Source organism: Acinonyx jubatus, chromosome A3, assembly GCF_027475565.1.
Source record: "Acinonyx jubatus isolate Ajub_Pintada_27869175 chromosome A3, VMU_Ajub_asm_v1.0, whole genome shotgun sequence".
In the NCBI taxonomy this organism is placed as follows: Eukaryota; Metazoa; Chordata; class Mammalia; order Carnivora; family Felidae; genus Acinonyx; species Acinonyx jubatus.
Window position 1 is genome coordinate 75,661,894 of NC_069388.1, and position 17,688 is coordinate 75,679,581.

Consider the following 17,688-nt stretch of genomic DNA (forward strand, 5'->3'; position numbering starts at 1 on the left):
AGTCAGCCACCAACCAAAGCGGTAGTCCTTTTATTTCCATAATGGCAGAAGAAATGAGTCTCTTTCTCTCTTTTTATCCCCCACCCCGTTTTTTTTTTTTCATATGAGCTCAGCTCAAATAAATTGTAAAGCACTGTATAGTGTACATTCAGGGTCTCAGAGAAGGCGCAGTTTTTCACTGGGATCCATCTGTTGGTGGTTCATATTATTTAAATTTATACAGTCACATTATTTAAATGTAAACAGCCAAATAAGATAGGATCAAATCATTGGCATCTGGAAACTGTGCTCTCATCCTCTTTGATTGTGAGGTTGTCTGCATTAATAATGGAGTTCTAAAGACTGTGATTCCACCTGATATACTGTATGACCTTAACAGTTGTGATTTTATCAGGGTTTCACTGTAGTAGAAAATGAAGGTATTTTGCAGCTCATTTCCAGCAAAGCTAGTTTGCATTATCCTCGTCCAGAGCAGGCCTGACTGTTTTGTGGGTTATAAAATATCAACCCCCCCTCCCCACTGTCCCCTTTCTGTTTTGCAGCTATACTTCCGGTCTAGTACCATGTTGGAGATTAAATTCCATCAGATTTCTTGTAGCATGTAAATGGTACTGTGGTAAATGATTAGGTAGGTGGAAGGAAGGAAGGAAGGAAGGAAGGAAGGAAGGAAGGAAGGAAGGAAGGAAGAGGGAGAGAGGGAGTAAGGGGGAAGGCATTTAGTTTTATGAGGTACAAATCTTGGCCTCTCCCCAGCATAGCATCTATGTCCTCTAATTCAGCAACTTCTGTCTCATCTCTAAGACAAGAAATAAGGTCGGTGCAAGTGGATCTTATTACTCAACCCATTACTCCATCTTAATTCCGCCTTAAGCAATCTGCCATTGTTAGAAATAATTGTCCCAAATCACAGAACTATTCAGTTGTTGTAAAAGCAAAATTCAGGGGTAATTTGGGATAGGAAACGGGACCAGCTATGTCTATTTCAATCTATTGCCTGAAGATTTGGAGGCTAAGTCAAGACACAGCTTTTGCTTTTTTACCCAAATGATTTTGGCTTTTGAATGCACTCAAGGTGTCCGGGTGTTAGAACTAGGGTGGGGGGAGGAGAACTGGAGCTTTTCTGTACGTGGGAGCAAAAAGATGTTGTGCATCCCTTTTTGACTTTCTAGCCATCTCGAAGAGCACTATGGGGCCAGCTGCTTGAAGGATGAGAGTCAGCTCTTCTCTGCAAGTAAATGCAATATTGTGGTGTCTCCAAAAAATAATGTGTATTAAGACAGCTCCACAGAAAGGCCAGCTTTTGTATCCTCTGGCCGGCCCAACCTTTGTACTTAACCATACCCCACAGGCATATTATAATATTGGATGACACGTTTACAAGTCCTAACATCTTACTCTGTGCAACTGCACAGCTTCTTTGCAGGGCCCACGAACTCAGGCTATAACTGTCTGATGAGGGAATTTGATAACCCACTCTCTTTGGGTCTCAGGGCAAGGTGAAGGTGTTTGGCCTGCCAAGGCACAATTTAATGGGCTTCTGAAAACACTCAAAAGGCAGACATAAATGTGTGGATGGGCAGCCAGCCAGGGTGACCTGGGGATGGGGCCCGTTGATTTTAAGCAGGGTGAGGTCGGGAAAGAATGTTTCAGGCCAGAGCTGGCTGGGGGAGCTGGAGGGGCTCTCTTGAAGCCTGAAGGTTGACTGTAAAGGATTTACAGAGCTTGAACCTGACTCTGTAACTTAAGAGCTAAAGCATTCCCACCTGTCCAACTTTAAAAGGGAAATGGAAAATGTAAAGAACATATAATTAATTTCAATTACAAGCCTCACATATCTCAGGCCAGATAGGCACTATCTTCATTTCCTGTCAGCTCAATGGGCTCCAATACAAAAGTCACGTAAATTAAATTAAATTAAAACATAAAACTCTCTCACATATCTGTTTTCTATTCTTAATGCCTTTTGACATTTAGTCTTTGATATGGCTACTTTTTTTTTTTTTCTGTACAACGTATATACCTCAGATGTCGATTTCCCATCAGTCTTTTCCCTTTATATTGTATCGTCCAGCATCATGGGACAATTAATTCATCAAGAATCTTTGAGAAGATGATCAGAGAGGGAAGGGGAATGCACTTACACATGAAAAGTTTTACCGAATGTCTGTTTGCTACTTGGTTTCAATTCAAAATTGCCCTGTTCCATATTGCAGTCGTTTGTGATTGCCCGACTTTGGGTGTTTAAAAAAGTAATATGGAAGTTTTTTTCCAGGATCAATAACCTAGTTTTCTTTGGGCCCACAGTTGTTTTCCTTTTTGTTTTTTCCTCCAAAGACATTGCAACGTGTGTTGTGCGGTGTCACTGGCCACAAAGGGGTCACTCTCTCACAGAAGCTGGGTTCCCATTTTGATTCGGTGCAAGGGAGAAAGTAATATTGCACACTATTTTCACATAGCCACAGAATCAGCAGTGGTGTTACATCACTACGAGTTGAGCTCCGTGTAGATTCCTAAAAAGGAGATGCGTGTGGGGAGGGTGGCAGCTGTGAGGAATAATAACATCACCCTCAGTGAGATGCTGTCAGGGAAACTGGGAGAGAAAACAATCTTCATTGAAGCTTTTTGCTATTTGAATTTCCTTCAGCTGCCTATTATCCATCCAAATATTAGAATCCATACATAATAGGGTTTCTCGGCTCCTACGTGGTATTATATTTAAGTGCGCAAAAAGGAAGTTGTATCTTGCAAATTCCTCCAAAAAGGTTATCAAAATTGCCCCGAAGGGTTGACATAGTCCTGACAGGGATTGTTTTGAAGGATGATGCTATTATTTTTCATTGGTCATTCCACAAAAGTATTAGGAGGGAAGAAAAATTCGACACCTGTCCCTCGGATCTTATTTAGCAAAAAAATAAATAAATAAATAAATACAACAAGATTTCACTTTAACAGGGTCTTTCAGGCAGAAAAATACAGCAGTAACATGTGTAAAGAAAATTTCAATATGTTTTGACAATAGTGTAATCTAGAGGAAGTGTTATCCCCCTTGTGGAGGTCATCATTCTTAATACAGTGTGTGTCATCAATTCTCAGGACAACAGAGAAAATGATCTAGTCAATACATATGAAACAGAAATCATGCATAAACATGCTGCCTTACTATAAAGTGGGTGACACCACTGAAAATTGGATAGCAGGCCTGGATGCAATTTTCCATAACTTTTTATTATTCATAAGATCGTGTGATCTAATAAGCCACACCTCAAATTACTGTCCATTGAAGGTGTTCTTGAGTGATAGATTTTGACAAACCAGACAGAGGATATATTATGATTAAGATCAGATGCTGGTAGTGCTGGACTTCACGCAGCTGACTGTTTTCAGCTGTCTTCCATCAATTCTACATCTCCCCCCTTAGAAAAATGAAGAAGCATGAATCCATGGGCTATGAATGCATAAGAGAAGAAATCTACTAACTGATTATTCAGTAGGTCTGATCTCAAGTGTCTCTCCATTTAACTTTGATTGGGGGGGGTTGATTTGAGAAAGAACAATGAATAGGAGGGACAGAATATTTGAGTTGAAAGAGACAAATATCTGAATCTGTTATCTAAGTATTTGTTAAAATACATAGAACTTTAAAGGGGCAGAAACCTCATATATTTAAGTGACTAAAAAGGAAGAAAAGGCACTACTACCACTACCAGCAGAAGCTCAGCACAGCCAAGGCAACCCAAGCTTTCACCTAATCACTTTTTGTTAAAATTAATGGAGGGTTTCTAATTAAGCAGAGTGCCTCTGCAAAAGGCTTTTAAAAGCTCGCTTTTTCCTCTTTCTATTCCTTCCTTCCTTCCTTCCTTCCTTCCTTCCTTCCTTCCTTCCCTCCCACCCTTCCTTCCTCCCTTCCATTCTCTCTTTTTCTTTTTTATCCTGTTAAATAACTCTTCTGGTCTAGGTCTACGAAAAGGACTCTGCCCCTTTAATTCATCAAATGCAGAAAAACTGGCGTAGCCAGTATCTACAAGCCACATTCCAAAGGGAGATGTTTTCAATTCACTCATTATAGAAAGGTCAGTCAGGTTCAAGTTCAATGTCATGGAAAAGAAGTACTCTCTACAAGGAGTACCACCCACACATGAAAAAGTGGAGGGAGAATTAGATGAACTATGTAACCTAATTTTTTGGGCAAATACAAGAAAATTAGCCCTGTGTGCTATTTGAATTTAAAACCACATATTAACAATTCAGCTCTAGAAGGTGACAGCAACCACAACAAAGTAAACACGCTCTCCAAACCACTCGGCCGTAATGATGTTATTAGTATGCATGTTGCTGAGCCCAGATGTAGCCTTTAACAGCCCAAGCCCTTCCAGTGCTTTTTGTTCTAATGGCTTCAGACTCTTTTTCAAAATGGGACACTCAGAGCCCACCAGGACTAGAGGACAGGATCAGGAGATAATTCACGCTGGCAAATGGAACATGACCGCCGCGTCCATCCTCACCACATCCCGTTGTCTGCCATGATAATAAATGATATCTGCTGGAAGACAACAAAGCACCTGTGAAGAATTGTAGGTTAAGTGGAATGGAGCCTCTGTTGGGGCTGAGCTCCGAGAAGTTGTTCCTTTAGGTTGACGGCAAAGCAGTTGCCTGTAGACGGGAGGAGGAGGCCCCACTAGCGACCTCTCCTCTTAGGAGTTCTCCCCGGAGTGAATTTCCCCATTGTGAAAAGGATGGGCTGGTTTTCACTTACATGTGCTTGAATAGAAAAATTGTATATAGTGCCTCAATAGCCTACACGTATTCAAACCAACTGCCCAATTCATCTGTGAGAGCCTTAATCTTTATGTTAATTTTTGCGTAGCTGCTGTGAGAGCCTTTGAAATGTACAAAAATATGCACAGCAACTCTGACGTTCAGAACGCAGAACCTTTGGAAACCACACCAAAACACAAAGTGTCTTGGCTTAATCTGTTCCTTGCTACAGTTGAAGTCAACCCTCTTGTGCCATTGTGTTCAATCTCTTCCTTGCGAATAGTGCTCTCTCTCTCTTTTTTTTCATTTTTATTACTGTAGATCTCCAGAAATAGGAGTTAGTGCTGTTTTCCTTTTTGAATCAGAAGTAGGTAAACACCAGCAAAGCTGAGGGTGTACAGTGTGATTTAGTGTAGGTTAACATAGTGCAGAGGGTATTTTGCAATAAAATTTTAAATTAGGGGGAATATATTTACTGCCTGTCGTGTGTGTGGCTTATGAACTATAGGTTTGATATTTGGCAGAATGTGTAAGAACTGATAATTAGGTATGCGTGTGTAGGTAGTGACATTTGTTTAAAACAAAGTACTGTAAAACTGAATTCATTTATGCCTCTTACTTTGTTCAGCCTCTCATAGACAAGTAATAAAATATACCAATAATATCTCACTTTACAATAAGCTTTAATTATGGAGACACCTGATAAAATGCAGATGAACTATCTGTTCAAGAGCTGTGTGGATTCTAGTAAATAGAATTGGTATAGTGTGTGTGTGAGAGAGAGAGGGGGACAGAGACAGAGACCAAGATAGACAGACAGAGGCAGAGAGAAACTATACATAATAGTTAAGATATTTTGAAGGTGCTTTTTTTTTAATTTGTAAATTTTTATCGGCTGAAATTATATTTAACAAATTAGAAAAGGCTCTCGTGTAATTTGTCTTCACTTTATGTATCGAAATACTAAAGGAAGCAGTGCCACAGAACCAAATAAGAGCATTTGATGACTGCCTGTTACTTTTTATATTGCCATTCAAAAACATTAAGCTTTTCTTTTTGTTTGGCAAAATAATCTTAATTTAAATACTAGAAGCATGAGTGAATAACCATTTTAATAAGTCCCAAATGATGCAGAGTGTTTAGAAACCTTTGTCACTTTTTTTCCTATGGGCAAAATCTGATCACTGACCAATTATGCCAGAAATTCCAACTGAAATCAAATGGACGTATTTTCCAGGTTAAAAGTAACCCAGAGAAGCCTGAACCAAGGCCCTTTATGGTGCAAGGTTACTGTGAGAGCAACTCTGATAATTTCTGGTTTGTTTTTTGTCTCCTTATTTCTGCTGTATCCCTCAGCAGAGGTTTATTACAATAAACTTGGATACTAAATGAGGCTTTATTAATTAGGGATGGGCAGAAAACCAGCTGTGACATAGTGACCCCGGGTGGGAAGCCAAACCAGAGTAATTAAGACATAACATGGTAATGGGAACAAATAATGAATACACTCAGTGACCTGATGCCAAGCGGTGCCCCCTCTCCAGGCCTGTTTTTTTTCTCTCTTTTACTTTTTTTTTTTCCCTTTAAACTGATAGTCCCCTTGAATTGCCTTCTTATTATACTTTGATACAGATGGCATCCAAAGTAGTAAAAGTTGAGGAAAATATGGACTAGTGTTGGAGAAACTGTGAGGTTTATGTGATACTATTCTTATTTTCAGGGACCAGAGATTGATGCTCCTTTATTTTTTATCACACAGCATTTCTCTTACAAGGAGAAAAGCCAGTTGAATAAGACCCGGGTCCAAGCATGCACGTCTCCCCACCCAGTCATGATCTACAGTATCTCCTGGGTTTCTTCCTGTGATGCTAACTCCCCTCTGATGCTGAGTGAGTGAATGAATGAATGAATAAGAATTCGGAAGAAGTCAGTGGGATTCCCCAAGGTCGCAGGAAATGAGGAAGTCTCATATGGCTCTCTATGTCAGGTTCTTGCTGCCCAATCAGGAGACTGTGATAAGGTGGTCCTCAAGGAGTCCACATCAAATATCCATAGACTTAGAACCACAAAGAAGCTATCAAAAGAGCATGCCCACAGTTTTAAAATGGTTCACAAAGTTTCCAGGTGGATGAAAACCTGACCCAATCACACGTTTTCTTCAGTGTACTTTGGGTTTGGATCAAGAGTGAATCTGCCACAAGACAAGAGCTTTATTTTTAACTTTTAAAAACCTCCATAAATGCTATGGCTGTCAAATATTTTTAGTGATTCTTGTTCACTTCCTGTTAAAATCTCATTGTTTGGTACCTTTGCAGATCTTGAAGTTAAATAGCATCTATGCTCAAATAACTCCAAGTCTGACCCAGAGTAGGTGCTTAATATAAGCGTATTAACTAATTATCTAGGCATGTAAAGTGGCAAATAAAGGAGTCCACTAAAATTGCTTGTGTTGGTACATAGTACAAGCAGATAAACCATCAACATTCCTGTAATGGATATTAAGACATTTTCCTTTTTATTTTCTGAACTTTTAAGGCTAATTGCTTCAAGTTTGTTTGTTTATACATATCAACATAGCTAAAAAATATTCATGATACATGGTATAACCTAAAAGATTTTCTTGTCCCAACTTAAAATCATTTGTACCTTAGTTCATTCTTTGTTTGACACAAAATCTTCACCTAGTTTTCAAATAATAAAGTATTACTAAATAAGATCTTCCCTAACATTAACAGAAAAAAAGAGTTATGAATATGTCAATTACAGCTCTCTTAAGTTATCCATTAGCTCCACTTCGGGTGTAAAGGCTTTTCTTTTTTCTATAAAAACTGCCTAACACTTGTGAGAGAGCCATAGATGGTATTCTCGATAATGTGGCCTTGTGTCGTGAAAGCATTGGCATTTCTTTTGCCTTCTGTGAATCATATCATAGCTGGCATACTGAATTAATCAATAGAAATATTCTGTATCTATTAACAATTTACTGTTAGGAGATAAAAGTCCTAGAAAAGTGAAAGAAAGAATTGCCCCCATTTAATTTTAAAGCAGCTCTACGTAGACCTTAGCACATTGAGCAAAGAAGATACATTACAGGACCACTGACTTCATGCTTTTATATATTTTTTTAAATGAGATGAGTTTGAATAAATAGGTAAATAAGATAGTTGTAATGGAACCTAACATTTTCTTTCTTTAGACCTGTTTTAGTATGATATTCAAATGAGTGACTTCAGGAAAGTCGTAAGAATGTTCTCTATATTTGTAGTCCTGACCTATGTATATTATTAATGTAATATAATGCAATAATGTAATATAAAAGAAGGACCTCTGTCTTATAGAGAGAGTATTTTCATTTATTTTTTTTAATAGGGCAAACATTCATGCATCCAGATGGTATGGATGTGGGGAATGGATATGGGAAACTTGCTCCTATTTAACCAAATAGAATTTCTTAGCCAGCCTGAAAAAAAATGCTTTATGATACCCTCCCCCCCCCACCCCTCCTTTCAATTCCTCCTGTTTGGGTGGGTTTTATTTAAAAGTCAAGCTCAGGAAATTCAGAGCTTTGAGAAATAGTTTCCACATCCTTTGAGTAAGTTTAGAAAATTTCTCTTTTTGGTTTTAAATTAAAGGTAAAAAACAAACAAAGAAACAAACAAAAAAACAACATCTCCGTAAATAGGAAAGAGGTCCTTGGGCTAAGTCAGTCTTTATCCACTGCTTAGCTGGAAACATAATCAAATACAGAAATTTGGAAAGATAAAAGTACAATTTCCCCATCAACCCACTGTTAATACAGTAAAGGACCTGTGCATCAAGCACGTAAAGATTGTACCCCAGAGCATGTCCCAGGTAACTTGAAATAAAGGCAGTTGCTTCTGCAGTCTCAGAAGACAGGCAGATGCTCTTTTCTTTGGAAGATATTAATGCTGATACAGTAAACATTTCCAGAGAAGCTTTCCCAGAGTGGAGTCCTTTGCTTTTCCCCCATTCATCCTCCTCCCTGTTCTTTGAGCTTGAAAAGAAGAGAACTGACAGCATATAAAAAAATCGTGGATGGAAGATGGACAGAAATCAGAAAGAAGGGAAGTGATTAGAGATGGACCCAGAAAACCATCCTCTTCCCTGGCAACTGCCTCGTGAAGGCGGAGGAAAAAAATAATTCCTAGAAACATCATTTATGAACTGGTGTCCTCACTCATCATTTTCTGTATTTTCCAGCTTCTCTAAAAATGTTTTACATTTTTAATTAAATAGGATTTTTAGTTTTTTAAAAGTAAATGGTCTTCTAAGACATTCACATTTAGTCCATGTGAAAGAATAGTATAGTTGGAAACAAACTAAAGATTATTTGGCAAAACATCTTCAAGGGATTTGGGAAAAAAACTATTCTGACTCCAGGTTTTGAGCATTTTCATCTATCTGTCTATCTATCTATCATCTACATAAATACATATACATGTGTAAATACACATATATGTAATTCTCCTGTGTGTATGTGTGAAAATATTAAGAATTATAATGCATGCTAAGCTCTTTATCCCCAGTGATTGTGTAGAGGACAGTGGTGTGCAGATAGCAGATATTATATTTGCCTCATTCTAGATCCACTGCCCACGATTTTCCACCCATTTGTTTTCAACGGTTCCCTTGGCTTCTGGTTTCCAGTTGGGTTTAGATAATAAAAGCATGGGCAGTACATTCACAGGACAGGAGGGGAGTAAGTGGAAGTACTTATTCTCCCACTCCTTTATTACTAGGCCACAAGTTGTCAATGGCTACAAAAATAATGTAGTATAATCCATTGAATCATTCATTTAACAAATATTTATTGAGGTCCAAACTGCAGTTGGTATTGGGGCCCAACAGCCACCAAAGGCATGAGATACCTGCTCACACATAATTTATGTGACAAGTGTCTGTTTTGATTGTTTTCATTTTTAGTCATGAGATATTTGAAGTATGTGGTGATCCACCTTTTGGTGAGAAGCCTTTTTTTTTTTTTTTTTTTTTAAGAAGTGGAGAAAAATATCAAAGCAATCCTTGTAAATTCTGGTAGTCATTTGACATGTTCCTGGCAAATAGGTTTTATATACCAGGGAAATTGTTGAGTGAAAAAGGAAAGTAAAATGAATCTTAATTACTTTTCAAAGGGTATTTGAGCTGCGATGATACCAAATGAATTAATGAAATATTAAAGAAGGGTGTGTAAGCAGGAAGACCCTGTTTCTTACCAGGCATACCCTAAAGTGCGCCAAGCATATGCATTAAACCAGGCTGTAAGATTAATTAAAAACAGCAGATGATCTTTGCTTAACACTTGCAGGTTGTCTTGATGTAGGAAAGAAATTCATCATTCATAGAGGAACTTATTTGAGTTATAGATTTGACAACTAAGACTGAACATACATAGTGATAAAACATCTGCTCAAGTCTAGTCAAAAGCTCAGTCAGTTTCGTGAAGAAATCAGTCAAGCCTGTTGCTCGGTGGCACGTAGACAAAAACCACCAACTGATCGACTGAGTTTTTCACTTTTGAATGGGTTGTTTGGCATCATGTAGACCCAGCCTATGATTATACTGCCATCTGTATTCTTTCTTACATCAGGCTTATTTCAGCCACAACTTATACATGCTGTTTTGAGAAGAACTAGTCAATATTTTGGTTTGTCTTTAGCTATAAGAGCGCCGTAGACAGTCTTGCGTGAACTTGGCTCTGCCTTGCTAATTCTCTGTCAGTTCTGGCAGCTATAGGAATTTAAGTTCATGGTGTAGATATTTGGATTCCCCTCAAAATAAAAATAAAATATGTAAAATAAAATCTCAAAATAGGCTGCTTGTCTTTAACAAAAATACCCAAATTCCTAGAAATGGCCAGCCATAGTCAATATGTATATATGTGAGAGTATAATTTTAATGTTAAAACAATACAAACAGAATAGAATATTTTGTAGTTAACAATTGCTCATGTTATCATAGTTTTCAAACTACATGAAGCAATTGAAAAAATCTTCCTTTACCAAATTCAACTGCACATAAAGCTTTTGAAACTGTAAGATACTTTGCGGTGGTGGTAGGATTGGAAATTGCGAAATGAATTAAAATATTACACATATTTATCCTCACTAGCACTTTAACAACTTATAATATTATAGCCACTGTAGTGATCAGTTATTTCTTCTAAGGGCATATGCTTAAAAAAAGAGAGAAAGGTTGAGCTTTGGAGGGCAACGAATCATCAAAGAGTTTTTGCATAATGATAAAATTGTTCTCTGGTTTTAACAGCTCAGAGCCATATTAAAACGTGTCCCTCTGTAAGTATACCTGAATCAAAATCCCTTTTTTTGTTTGTTTTCTTTAGTAAAAGTTGAAGGAAGTGATAAGTCAAAGAAAATGAGGAGGCAATATGTGTTCTTCTTTAACAAAGGAGTAAATAGAGCAGATTCAGGTTTATGGATCCTGAAATTTATAAAATTTGGGTGACCTGGTTTTGAAAATATATGAAATTATAAATAAAAATCAAGTGAGAAAGTTAATGCTATTTAATTGAAAGGAATGTTATTTAATTAGTGTTACTTAAAATTAGAGGAAAAGGGTCTTTGGAAAAGGCATGTGCAAATGAGCGGCCCTAAATTTGAGGTACATTATTTTTACAATGTAGCCAATAATAGGACTGACAAAATATCCTAGAACAACAACAATGAAAAAATTACCTTGAATTTGAGCACAGGAAAATAATTTGTCATAAAGAATATGATTTATGATATATCTTACATTTAAATCTCTTTTGATTACCATAATTCATAAATAACACTTGTATGGGAGCAATCTTGGTTTCTTTTTTCCTTTATTCCAGTAAAATCTGAGTCATCTTACTCTTAATTTCATTATTTTATGAAACATTTCAGAATCACTCAGTAAAGACTCTTCAAACATTAGGAGTGGTGGGCATATTACCAGAAGAAATATGGTAGACCTAGAGGAGATGAAATGATAGTTGGAATTGAGAGGCCACAGATTTTTGTCTCACATGTTATCAGCATCCTCACTTTACAGATAAGTGTAATAAAGTCCAGAGAGGAGAGCAACTTATCCAACTTCACATAAACCTTTCGTGGCAAAGGTGAGTTTAAAGGACACACCTGTGAACAGCCAATCCAGAGCCATACCCACTGCACGTGACTTCACATCAACCTCAGACCTCCCATTCCCTTCACTGTGTCAGCCAACCAACCTCATTGTTGTGGTCAATACCATTGCCATCTAGATTAGGATACTTGGAACTACCTAGTGAATTATAGTGCCTTCTCTCAGACTCATGTGGTATCAATCCAATTTCAAGTGAGCCTTCTGAGAACATTATGGTGTTTACACACACTTGCTCTGACCCCTGGACACCTGTGGCAGCACTGTATCTTGCCAATCGTAATGCAGTTAACAGAAACTCAGATACATGATTCTCTACTTTTAAGATAGTTCTTCCAGTTAATTAGTTTATTCACTCAGACAGAGGTGATATGGGAGTTCTTGACATTGTTTTTCTAGCAGTTTGAGAGAAATTAAGTCTTTCATGGTAACAACAAAAAATACTGATTTAAATGTGAATACATATTTTTAGGTATATCAGTTAAATGGCAAGAAAGTTCAGTAGTTCTCACCGGTCAGAAACTAAGTGAAAGAACCCAAGAGGCAAGTGAAACAGTTACTATAATTTGTGTTCCTAGGGCACTGATCAACCTAGGTGAACCTGAGTGTTCTTTTTACATCTTCATACGTTGCAGTGCTCACAAGGAAAGGATATGACATCTAAAAGGTAATCCTCTTTATAAATCTGAGACCCTAAAGAGCCACACTCTCAGTATAAGTAGAAATATTACGTTCCCCCAAGTGATCAGCAAGACGAATTCAACTAAATTTTGAATAAAGGAAAAACCTCTTCTTTGGGAATTCATATCACAAGCCAATCTTTACCAGCTAAGTTTGCAAATACTTTGATATGGGGAAATAAACTCAAACCATACCTTAATTAAAATGCTATTATATCACTGGTGCCCCCAGGTACCTGGCAGGAGCAAACACATATCATCTCTACAGGAACCTATTTCAATCCAAATCTCAGCAAATGTATATAAATAAAGTTTAAAGAATGAGAACTCAATGTCAAAATTATAACACAAATAAAGCAGCAGAAAACATCAGCAAAAGAATCTGACCCCAAACTTTCATATATTGAAAATACCAAATAATAATAATAATATAGAGACTAAGTAGGTTTAGCATATTTAATAAATTAAAATAGGGGATAAAAATGAGCAAGATAGCAGAGTCTATTAAAAACTGACCAAGCAGGTATAATATTAACCAAAGATATCAGTGAAAGAAAAATATAATAATTGAAATTAAAAACTCAATACTTGCCTCTAAAATTACATTAGACACAGATAAAAATAGAATTCATAAACTGGAAGACATATCTGAAGAAATTATCTGGATTGTAGTAAAGCAAGGCAAGGAAATAGGAAACATGACTGAGTTATTAACAGGCATGGAGGATAGAGTGAACACTCTAAAGCATATATATTTAGAAGTTTTGTTAAGAATAGAGAGAAGCAACATTTCAAGATAAAATGACTAACAGTTTTTCAGAACCAATGAGAACACCCATCCTTAGATTCATAAAATCCCAAGGAAAATGTTTTTGAAGTCTACATTTATCTACATCCATATATAGATCTGTATCTATATATCTATATAGATGTATATCTATATGTAAATATATAGTGCTAAAATTGAATATCACTGAGGACAAAGAAATGATCTTGAAATCAGATGGAAAAGATACATTGTCTAAGTAAATAGAATGATTAAATTAACACATTCTCATCAGTAGCAATGGAAGCCAGAGATAATAGAATACCTTCAGTGTACTGAGAGAAAATAACTATGAACCTAGAATTCCATATTCAACAAAGAGTGAAGGTGAAATAAAGACATTTCCATGTGGAAATTCTGAGATGCAAGGATGATGTTCTAAGAAAGTAATTAATATGTTGTTAAGACTAAGTAAACATTGACTACTGTGTTTGTAACAGAGAAAAATAATGGGGTGTCTGGTTGGCTCAGTCAGTTAAGCATCTGAGTCGATTTTGGCTCAGGTTGTGATTTTGCAGTTTGTGAGTTTGAGCACCCCCCCCCCCCCCACCACACACACACAGGCTCTGCACTGATGGTGGAGAGCCTGCTTGGGATTCTCTCTCTCTCTCTCTCTCTCTCTCTCTCTCTCTCTCTCTCCGCCCTCCTGTCCCTCCACCACTCATGATCTTTCTCCCAAAATAAATAAATAAAATTTAAAAAGTGAAAGAGAAAAATAAGGTAAAATAAAAATCCCTATAGCAATAGTGCATAAAAAGAGAAGAAATTTTCAGTTAATACTGTCCTAACATTTGTTTGGAAGGAGAGTGAATTGATGATTAACTTCAGAATTTGATAAGTTAGTATGCATGTTAAAATTCCCAGAGTTATTACTAAAAGAAATGAAGCACAGTAAGCAAAAACGAAAAAAAAATCTAATGAGAAACCATACTCCATTCAAAAGAATAAAATAAAAGTAGTAAAAATGAACCTAGAGTAGGAGAGACAAATTTTTATCCCCAAAGAAGATAGAGGCAAGTTTAAAAAATCAGAAATTCTAATAAATCTAAGTGGGTTAAATGATCCAGTGAAAAACAAATAGACATATATAACACATAAAAATACAAATAGTTTGAAAAAATGCAAATAGATTGAATAATAGGAAAAGGTATACCACCAAAATAAGAAAAAGAAAAAAAAAAAAAGCTAGTGCAGTTTGATTATTATCAGGCAAAATAGATATTAAAATCAAAATAATTCCTGAGATTAAGAGAGAACTAGGTAATGATGAATGACTCAATGCAATGGAAAATATAAAATTTTTAAATGCTAGTCACTTAAAACATACAAAACAAAATCTTGTCTTCAAAAAATATATAAAGCAAAAATTAAACCAAATATAAGTGTAAATTAATTCATTATATTGGAACGTTGTAACTATACTTATCATTAATTAAGAAAAATAAATCAGAATATCAATTTGAAAGACAGTTTACAAGCTTTATCTAATGGATTTATATAGAACATGTTTCTTTTCTTTTTTTAGAAAGAAAGGTAATTTAGAAGATAATATAAAAGAAACATTTTGACTCTAAGTTGTCCAATAAATATTGGTTTAATGATTAATGTTAGTTTGTCATTCTCTTATGACATTTTCCTTAAATTTGTTTTATGTTACCTGCTTGTTTTCCCTGATGGCATAGCTTTTTTTTTTTTTTAACTTTTGGAAGTATATATAATTAATGAAATATTTTAAACTTGAAAGTAAGAACTTCTCAATACTCAAAAAAAAAGTGAGCATCATCTATTGTCCTTGTGGTATGAATAGAACATATCTCAATTTTATTATAATCAAAATAACATTTTCTAATAACTTAGTATATTGAAAGTCACAATTATTACCTTATTAATTCAGACTGTCATTCTTTAAAAGTTAAGTGGCCGAAGGACACTGATCCTTTAGGTGTATACTGTATTATGTGAAAGTAGTTTATCATCATCCCATTTACATATGCTAAATCCTTTAAGCAAGGACAGATCAAAGAATTTACTGTTGTTTTATCTTTGACAATCCCCTAAATGATGCTCCATGAGGGTACTATTTCTAGGGTGCCTCACGTTCTACAGAAACACAAAAACAATTCCAGTTGTAGAAAAAATGGGAAGATGGTGGAGTACTTATCCAATAAACTCCATTGCATCTATAACTACTTGAATAATTGACCCCACTTTTTTTTTTGTCAGAATTAGTTGGATAAATGCCTTAGTTTTCCATTTTACTTAATCTGTGTAGACAGAGCCAAAGAATCCCTCCTCCCTTCAGTGCAAGCTTTTCTACAGCACAAATGATGTTAATGCTCTTGATTGGCATGACACAGCACTCTAAACCATTTGACTCCAGTGAATTAGTCAAGCAAGAATGTCTGAAAGCAGAGTGACTCCGTTTAAGTACTTAAATGCACAGCAAACAACTGCTTGCCTTTTTTTCTTCTCTAGTGCTGTCTCATGAAGCAGTGTATTATTACAGATAATCTACGGTGAATAAAAGACAAAGCATTCTGTGTTCAAAATATACACACATTTGCCAAGCTTACTGAACCTGTGATTTTTCAAAATAAAAGATACAAATATTTATTTGAAAAATGATATAATTAAGAGAAGCTTACTACAGAGCAGCAACTACACATGCTGTATAACAAACCATAACACCAATAAACAGGTTTTGCTGACAGACACCTATTATCAATAAGATTAGTTGAACTCAAAAGAGTGCCAGGAACCCTCTTTCATGCTTCAACAAAACATAATTTGTTTGAAGTAATGATGACTAGTTATGTATAATTATCTGATTATCAAAAAAAAAAAAAAACCAAACTTGTTTAAACAACTTTGGTGTGCTGCATTATAAGGTTTCATTTAGTCTCTGAATTATTTAATGTTTATGTAGTTCTGAGACAAACTGCACTATTCAAAACCAATTAAAAGATTTGCCCAGATTACCCATAACTTGCAAATTGGCACAACATGGTAGGATACTTATTAAGTCGGGATGTTTTTTGGAGAGTAGTAGAAGCTTCAAAAAATAATGAGGTTTTCCAGAAGGGGAATAGTTTATAAATCATCAGTCAATGAAAATGATTCATGAAATTATATCAATTTTAATATAAAACAATGTAAGTCTTATCTCTTGTGTAGGTAGACTTTTAAGGTGTATGAGAAAGTGAATTGCTTATACTATGCAAATGAAAATAATCATTCGGTGTCTAGCAGACTCTTGCAAATCAGGAAAAATATTTAGATTTATACACAAAGAATTTTAGTCATTCTTATTCTTCTGGTTTACGTGGAAACACAATGACTTAAACTAATACTATTTTCTATTCAAATGGCATAAATTAACTTTGCTTCTTGGAACATTTTATTTTGAATACTTGCCCAATGAGTTAAAATGCTAAAATTTTTCTTCCCTGGTAAGGTCCCAGTTCTTTATGGGAGGTAACTTGATCTGGGTAATTATCAGGAAGACAATAAAGATAGTTATAAGATTTAAACTTATTTAAGTTTAAGGTAAATTTATATATAATGTATGACACTGAGCCTAATAATCTCCACACATTTACATTATCACCAGGCTTTGACCACAAGTTGTATAAACTGATATGGGATAGACAAAAGGAGGATTATTTTTTTCCTGGAATAAGGAGTTTAGAAATAGGAGGCAGCTGATGACATTGGTTCCATGACTTAAACATATTGGGGTTAATATTAAATGAATTGTTCCTGTACTTTTTCTCATGACTGCCCCATCCCTTGGCATTGTGTTCACGTCAAGGAAAGATGGAATCAGGGAAACTGAAATGTCAGCACTATCTGTTGCTTTATCAGACAAGTAAAAGCTTTCCCCCCAAATACTCCTGCAGCTGAATTTCTTTCATCTTGCTAGTCAGAAATATGTCACACGGCCACCCTGAGCTGCAAGGCTGGGTGGGAAAGTGAGTATTTTTTACAGTGGAGATGGGAAAGAGAAAAAGGTTGAGTCAGCTAAGTAACAGTTTTTATATCAATATCAATATTCTAATAATGGGAGAGTGATTTAGTTCATTACTTACATGCATCCAAAAAGTGGAAATTATATTTCCCTGTCTACCTCATAGATTATGTGAAGGTTAAATGAGATGATACACCTGAAATTACTCCATGAGCTATAAGGAACTAAACATAGTTTGGACAGTCAACACTGATGTGAGAACACAATCTTGAACATCCTGTGCCATAACGCCTTGTATTACTGGTCACCTCAAT

The 17,688-nt window shown here is 35.9% G+C and overlaps 1 long non-coding RNA gene across 5 annotated transcripts in view; it reads left to right on the forward strand.

Annotated features, from left to right (window-relative positions):
• Positions 1-17,688, forward strand: part of LOC106976764 (uncharacterized) — a 593,570-nt gene that overhangs the window by 496,773 nt on the left and 79,109 nt on the right. The window lies entirely within an intron of this gene.